Source organism: Mytilus galloprovincialis, chromosome 5, assembly GCF_965363235.1.
Source record: "Mytilus galloprovincialis chromosome 5, xbMytGall1.hap1.1, whole genome shotgun sequence".
Lineage (NCBI taxonomy): Eukaryota > Metazoa > Mollusca > Bivalvia > Mytilida > Mytilidae > Mytilus > Mytilus galloprovincialis.
In genome coordinates, this window is record NC_134842.1 from 40,372,895 (window position 1) to 40,381,482 (window position 8,588).

General features: G+C 30.5%; 1 long non-coding RNA gene across 1 annotated transcript; it reads right to left on the reverse strand.

Moving 5' to 3' along the window:
- Positions 1-5,694: 5,694 nt before the first annotated feature.
- LOC143074506 (uncharacterized) lies at positions 5,695-8,588 on the reverse strand. The gene is made up of 2 exons (XR_012977899.1): positions 8,472-8,588; positions 5,695-6,011 (listed from the first exon to the last, which is right to left on the reverse strand). It is a non-coding gene; the product is annotated as an uncharacterized LOC143074506 (long non-coding RNA).

Sequence of the window (8,588 nt, forward strand, 5' to 3'; positions counted from 1 at the left end):
CAATAGACCAAAATGACACAGAAATTAACAACTATAGGTCACCGTACGGCCGTCAACAAAAACAAAGCCCAAACATGTACAAATTTCGGATCTAGAAGATATAGATTAATAGACTGGACATTTGTTTACTCAGTAAAACACATTTATATACTTAAAGTGGGGAAAACACTAAAGTAGTATTCATAATTTTTAGAGACCCCATGGAGATTTTTAAAAGAATTTAGTCTGAACTTATTCATATTGCCTATTAGAGAAAATATCTACAACCTACAAAACAAGTTTGGTTCTATGAAGCGAATTATGCTTAAACATGCTTAAAGATGTTAAAGGCAGAGCTGTATCAATTTCAAGTTTTTACTAACTTTTTTTGGTAAATTTCTCTTTATTCTTACCGTTTTTTCTTCTTAGCTTGACAATTTTGACAGTAATATCTACATTATGTCTAGAAATTAAAATGCGAAATCTGAGAACTGAAAACAGATTATTAGTAAGTAAGTACCCCAGATCCCTCTACGTCTCCGTACATCATCAGAGATTTGTAACATATATGTTCATAAGAATTGAATAAAACTTTCTTACAAGGTAATATCATATCATTATACAAACGATATTTTTCAAGGGAATCTCCTATACAAGTTATACAAGTGAGAGGTTTAGCGAGCTATACAACTAGACTCAATCCCCAATTTTCCACATAGGAAAATGCTTGTTTCAAGTCAGGAATATGACGGTTGTTATCCATTACATTTGTAATTTGACACGGCATGTATGTGGAACAGTAAAACTATAGAATTTATATCTTTTGCTTCATAAGGATTGAATGAAACTTTCTGACAAGGTAATAACATTATACAAACGAAAATATATTTATAAGGAGTCTCTTATACAAGTCATACAAGTGAGTGGTTTACCTAGCTAGATTCAATTCAACATTTGCTACATAAGAAAATCCCTGTACCAAGTTGTTATCCATTCGCTTGATGTGTTTGAGCATTTGATTTTTCCATTTAATAAGGGACTATTCGTTTTGAACTTTTCTTCGGAGTTCAGTCTTTTTGTCATTTAAATTTTTTTTTAATATAATGCTTAATATCGACAATAATGAGCAAGAATGTCTGCGAAGCTCATTTTATTGTAAATATAATTAATAGTTCATATATGTATGATAACAGGTTTTTAAAATGAACATTAAATAAATGTAAGATATTTTGTTTACCTGGGGCATTGAACTTGTGAGGTAATTATATAAACATGATAAACGTGCAATACCATTTTGTAATTGGACACGGCATGTATGTGGAACGGTATAGACTTTAAAAATTATTTTTTTTGTGTGTAAACAATCGTATTCTGGTCTTGGTAATAATTGACCACATATCATATAACTGCATTGATCGTGAGAACATAATACATTGCGTCTAACTTGCTTACATTTGAAATATTTGGTTATCTATTTGCATAATTTGCTTATATATTCCGTTAATTGGTTTATGATAAATAGATCAAGTTTTAAATTAACGATTTCACGCATGAACTATTGTTTTAACTTATTTTTATTAATTAAATAAATATTGTGTTTGATATTGAAAATGAAAGTAGATTTCTGGAAAATAAATAACGAAACACATTTTTAAAAAACAAATACTGACCATTAAATACTTTACCCCATAACATTTAAATTTAAGAATAATAATGAAATACTCGTGTTAACAGTCTTGTTTATTTATAGCAAACTTATATAATAACAATATGATTCTTAAACAATTCTTCCAATACAGTCAACAATTATTATAGAAATATTACAAAACCGTTAAAATTCAACATGGACTTCTCGGTTATATTTCCTCGCAAACATTGGAATCCATAAATTTAGAAAAACGACAAAATGATTTTCGTTTTTTCTTTTCTGTTCTAAAACGCTTATTTGAAACTGCTCTCATTACTCGTCTAGAAATCCTTCTACAAACAGGTTCTTCCTCTTCGTCCCATGGTAATAGATAGGTCTCAATATTTTTGTCTGATTTTTTAGGAGGACAAAAGTAAACTGGATATAGACAAAATATTCTACTATAATGCGACAAAATGTTCAAGGCCACATCTTCGTCTGTATCATAAAATACATCTTCATATGAGACGATAAGAAATTCATTTGTACGCTTTGAAAATTCATTAATGAGTCGTGCACACTGATGAGTTTTTAATGTGCAAGGCACATGATGTGAAAATACACAAATAATGTACTCCGTATTGCGTCCACATGATTGATAAAACTGATATTTCATTCTTTCGAGAAATTTTATATCGTTTGTATAATGATATTCTTCAGAAGAAATCAAACCCATATCGTTTTTAATGCTTCCCATTGGATCAAGTAATCTTGCTTCGCCATGCATGTTGGGTTCCTGAAGGTTCAACAAAACGGCAATTCTATTGAAATATAAACTATAATTTTCATACATGTTTATATCGGTATCCTTTCTAGCCAATAATCGTTCCACTTGATTCCTGGGTTCGACAATGACCTGGAAATCTTGATTATTTATTTCTCGAAAAGAAACAATTGTGGCGACTACAAACTGTTTTTGTATGAATGGTACTTTTCGACCCAGTAATGGCAGTGTGTTTCTCCCAAAATCTCTCAGTAATCGCATTAATATTGAAACTGATTCAACATTCACTATTTCATTTAACGGTTTATCACTCATATTGTGTTATGCTGGTATATGTAGAAAATCAGAACGTATTTAAAAATTTGCACAGTAGACCAAAATAAATACATTTTTGTTAAACAGGAAATTTTTAAAGCATAAACTAATGAAACGAGCTGGAATTTTTCAAATTTCCACGATGGCACAAAGACAAAAATAGAATTTGTTTAAATCGCCACTTTGTATCACATATTTATTTATGAATAAATTATCATCGTTTAAAAATAGTTTATCAATTTTATCTTTGTGTCCCGTGTCAAATTAATAGATAGGGTTTTTTGACCCATAAATATCTTACTTTCGTTTTCGTTATTAGAAATAGAAAACAGGTACGACTACTCTTTGACTGATTTCTAAGGAAGTCAACAGTAAAAAGGATGAAACCAAAATTTTCTGCTTTTTTGCGATAAAACGGTCCAATAATCATCTGCATCTGTATTATAAATACATCTTTATATGATATGATAAGAAATTAGCAATCTTATCAATATTGAAACTGATTCAACCTGCAACCTTCAATGTAGCACTTCTTCTACTGCCGTTGTTCAAAATAAGTACATAATGAACGAGGATTTTGAAACGCAAACTATATTTTGGCACAGTTTTAACACCAAACGGGGTTCCCATGGGAAATTGCATAGTCTCTATTTACAGAATTACAATCTATTTAAGGAATGACTGTAATATGTTTTCTGTCTATGAAGAAAGAACATACAAAAATATGATGGCCACTGAATAACGCACTTAGCATTACTGTTTTAACTGTTTATGAAGTGTTGAATTATTCCAAACACCAATGTTTCCCCCAATCAAGGCTTGGAATGATAATGAGTCGTTTATGGACAAAACTGTCGTATGGAGTATTAAATAATAACTTTTATATCTATAAGGAGATTTTAAATTCTTAACACATAAATTAAAGCTTCTCTAGACAACAACTTTAATTTTATCATAAGAAATAGATTATTATTTAAAAGTGAAAATATCCTTTTTGGCATTCATTTAGAAATAGATAGTGAATAACAAACCACGACGACGAAAGGAATGATTTAACTTTCTGTAGTTGTGAACATTCAATTTATATATAGCAACATTCCAGTAGCGCCGCCATAAATATTATTATTATTAATATAAATACCGTAATGTTTTTTTTTTTTTATTTTTTGACGCTCAAGGCCAAAAATTTGAAAATCCAACTTTGGCTGAGGGAGTTGAAACCTTAGTTTCTTAATAATTAATAAATTTATAAACGGACAATTTTAGTAAAGTTTGTTAAATCATGTCAGTACCGATATACTGACTACTGAGCTGATGATAAACTCGGGGACTGATAGTCCACCAGCAAAGGTATCGACCAAGTGATGTAAAAAATTAAAACCAACACGTTAAATAATTTCTTGCGTCCGAAGCGCTTTTCTGGATTTACTTTCATCAGGAACGCTCAAAGCCAAACATTTGAAATCTGAAGATGTATAAGTACCGAAACCGTTGAAGAGCTATATGTCAAAAATACTTAAAATAAATACAACAATTTATCTGAAGCCAACTTTGCCATAAAGAGTTGAAACCTTAGTTTCTTAATAATTCATAAACTTATAAACGGACAATTTTAGTAAAGTTTGTTAAATTATGTCAGTGCCGAAATACTGACTACTGAGCTGATGATAAACTCGGGGACTGATAGTCTACCAGCAGAGGTATCGAAGCAGTGATGTAAAAAATTGAAAACAATACGTTTAATAATTTCTTGCGTCCGAAGCGCTTTTCTTGATTTACTTTCATCAGGAATGCTCAAAGCCAACATTTTAAATCTGAAGATGAATAAGTACCGAAACCGTTGGAGAGCTATATGTCAAAAATACCTAAAATAAATACCCAAATGCATCTAAAGCCAACTTTGCCTGAGGGGGTTGAAACCTTAGTTTCGTAATAATTTATAAACTTATTTACGGACAATTTTAGTAAAGTTTGTTAAATTATGCATGTTATGTCAGTACCGAAATACTGACTACTGAGCTGATGATAAACTCGGGGACTGATAGTCCACCAGCAAAAGTATCGACCCAGTGATGTAAAAAATTGAAAACAACACGTTTAATAATTTCTTGCGTCCGAAGCGCTTTTCTAGATTTATTTTCATCAGGAACGCTCAAAGCCAAACATTTGAAATCTGAAGATGTATAAGTACCGCAACCGGCGAAGAACTATATGTCGAAAAATACCTAAAATAAAAAGCCAAATTCATCTAAAGCCAACTTTGCATGAGGGAGTTGAAACCTTAGTTTGTTAATAATTTATAGATCGATAAACGGACAATTTTAGTAAAGTTTGTTAAATCATGTCTGTACCGAAATACTGACAACTGAGCTGATGATACCCCAGGCACTGTCTGAACCTTTCTGTGGATGACCCTTCATTTAAGTTTGGGTTTCTTGATTTGCAGTTTCTAATATTGTGATTTTTGTACTTGTTTGTCCTTTCGTCTTTTTTGTCTATGCATGGTGTTTTGGGTCTTTTGTCGACTTATTGGTTTTATATATATATATTCATGTTCCTTATTTTTTATAAAGCCATTTTATACAGATTAATAAATACATCTATGTCTGAAAAATATGATAAAAAGAGGAAAACCAATTCGAATGGAGCTTGATCTTTATGTTTAGTATGCCATATTCTGTCTTATTGTATGTTACGTGTAATCAATGCTGTATGTTCATTTGTTTAAGTCTGAGGGTAACCTAAATAAAATTTATTTTGAAAATGCATATCTAGTGTAGCACAACCAGAACGGTGTTTATGTTCCTAATCAGTCTCGCATGAAACCGATTTCAAAATACATCAGTGTGCACGAATATTTAAAATATATACATCTTTTTTAGAATATGTTTTTCACTTGATCACTACTTATATTGATTATGAATGATTATCATTCTGATACAAATAAAAATCACAACAACTACATAAAAAGCAATAAGAAAAATATAAAACCATTATAAACTTCACTTTATATAAAATTGTTGTTTTTCAAGATTAAGTACTTTCTTTGTAGATTAAAATAAATTTGAAAGTTTCATGTTAAAAAAATTGTCCAAGATGTCAGGCATTTTCCTATCAAGAGATATGCAGAACAACATTCAGTTGATGAATTGTCGTTTTTCTGATCCACACACTCCACAAAAACCCACTGTTGTCTGATGCGGAGTCCCATTTCTGTCTCTGACTACGATAATCCTTGCACCTCTAGTTGGAGTATTTCTTTTGCATCTCAAACAATAGATAGCCATGTTATAATTGAATCTAAAACTGAAAGTGAAAACAAAAGTTGAAATACATCACAAGCTTTGATTTGATATATTCTATAATAGTTTTTAAGACATTGACGGATCACTGTAATGCATACACACATACGATTGCTTATCTTTTTTTTCTTATTTAAACATCTTAAATAAAATTATAGAATATAGATACATATAATTTCACTTGTAAATGCGATATCTCATATTTCTAGAAAGGTTCTATGTTAAAGGATACAAACTAAAAGAGTTCCAATGAGACAACTCTCCATCCAGGTAATAATTTATAAAAGTAAACCATTACAGATAACGGTACGGTATTAAACACGGAGCCTTGGCTAACACCGAACAACAAGCTATAAAGGACCCCAAAAATTACTATTGTAAAATCATTCAAACGGGAAAACCAACGGTATAATCTATACAAAAAGGAGAAACCAGAAACACGAATGAACTACATGAACAGACGACAACTACTGTACATCAGATTCCTGACTTAGAACTAGAAAATTTCACAGTGTATTAACCCTCATCAAAATCTAAAAGTATGTATAGTTCAAGAAAATTTCACTTGAAAAAGCTTTTATTGCCACCACCTCCAGTCAATTAAAGTAGAAAAGTTTTCTTTTCTTTTCTATTTTTCGTAATCTATTGCAAAGTAAAGAAGTGTCAACCATGTACGATTTAGTAAATAATATTTCAATCGTATTATATTACGGTCTTGTGATAAACATGTGAAATCTCATGATAGCTCATAATCAAAAATTTAAAGGCACATCAGGTTATACAAAATTAACTACATGTACTATTCTTTTTTATTATATTCACATTGTTTAATGATGATTTCCATTTGAAGACATTAGTATTCAAGTTTCTTAAACAACTTAACATACATATTCTAATTCTGAGCATTTCCAAAATCAATTGTTGTCGTTAACTCTAACAAAAACATGCAATCTCACTGTAATGTTTTCTTTACGTTTGCCAACATATATATGAAGAAACTATTTAAGAAAGGATATCTTATATCGAAGCAAAATATTGATCAAGTTCAAAAATACACTTTGTATATATGCCACTGCTGGTGGAGTTTTTATTCGCCAAGGGTATCACCAGCCCAGTAGTCAGCACTTTTTACTGTTTACACGACTTTTTTTATCGAACACTATAGCTTTTCTACCTCAGGAATAGATTACCTTAGCTGTGTTTGGCAAAACATTGAGGAGTTTTGGTTCTCAATGCTCTTCATCTTCATCCTTTATTTGACCTTTTTCTTTTTATTTGAGCGTCACTGATGAGTCTTTTGTAGACGAAACGCGCGTCTGGCGTAAATACAAAATGTAATTCTTATATCTATGATGAGTTTATTTTCTATCATATTATAGCAAATTAATAATTATGATAAGGCTACCTTCATAGTAATTCGTATCACATCATAAACATATCTTGAAAGACAATTGCATAAAATACGACACAATCAGTATTATGAATATATCTAGACATAGACTTCCCTGAGATCACAGTTATTTAACCAAAAATTCTTTATTCTATGTTTAAAATCAACATCATCTTTACCCATACTATCAACCTATGCGACTAAATATATACTTGTTTGTTCTTGTTCTGATTGAGATTGTGACACGGTGATCACTGCTGTACCCCTATTTTGACAGATTACCTATTGTGTCTGTTCTGTTTACTCATCGTCTTCAATATAATGGAAATTGACGCGACTGTCATGCAAATGAGAGGTTTAGCAGTACAAAACAGGTTAAATCCACCATTTTCTACATAAGTCAGGGATATGACAATTGTTGTGCTTTCCTTGGATGTGTTTTATCTTTTGATTTTGCCATTTGACTTGACTTTCAGTTTTCAATTTTCCTCGAAGTTCAGTAATTTTGTGATTTTACTTTTTACGATATCACTTAAACCAATCTTTAAACAAAGTACATTTGCTAAAAATGTTACGAGCACACAGTTAAGTAAATCTAGCGTACTCATGCACATCAGGGGCAGTACAATTTGTAACTCAAATGTAAATACCATTATTTGGTTGATCATCGGTCAGACTATTAATGACACAAAACATGATTTTGAATAAATTAATATAAAGTTGTCGTGTTGTACGGTTTGTTGAATTTAGATACAAACTGGGTAAAACAAAACAACCAAACAGGCAATTAAACTAAAACTGTTAATTAGTTATGTAAAACTGTCCACACATTTTCATAATGAATGATAAAAAACTATAAACTCGTATATTAATAATGTCTATGAGGATATTATGATAAATTTGTGAATCTATTTAAACATTTAAAAAAACTCGGAGACTGTTTATCTTGCAATACTGATTTTCATTTTTTTATCATTTATTAACGATGAACAAAAATGCAAATAAATAATGTTTAAACGCGTGTATTACAAACACGACAATTTTATAAAAGTCGTTACCCAAAAAATATCATACCTGTAAATCAACCTGTAGTACTACTGTTTCTTTAATTTTAATGATATAACCTTGAGATACACACAACTATGTGATAATAAAAATATGTTATCATCAACTAGATCTAAAATGACATAT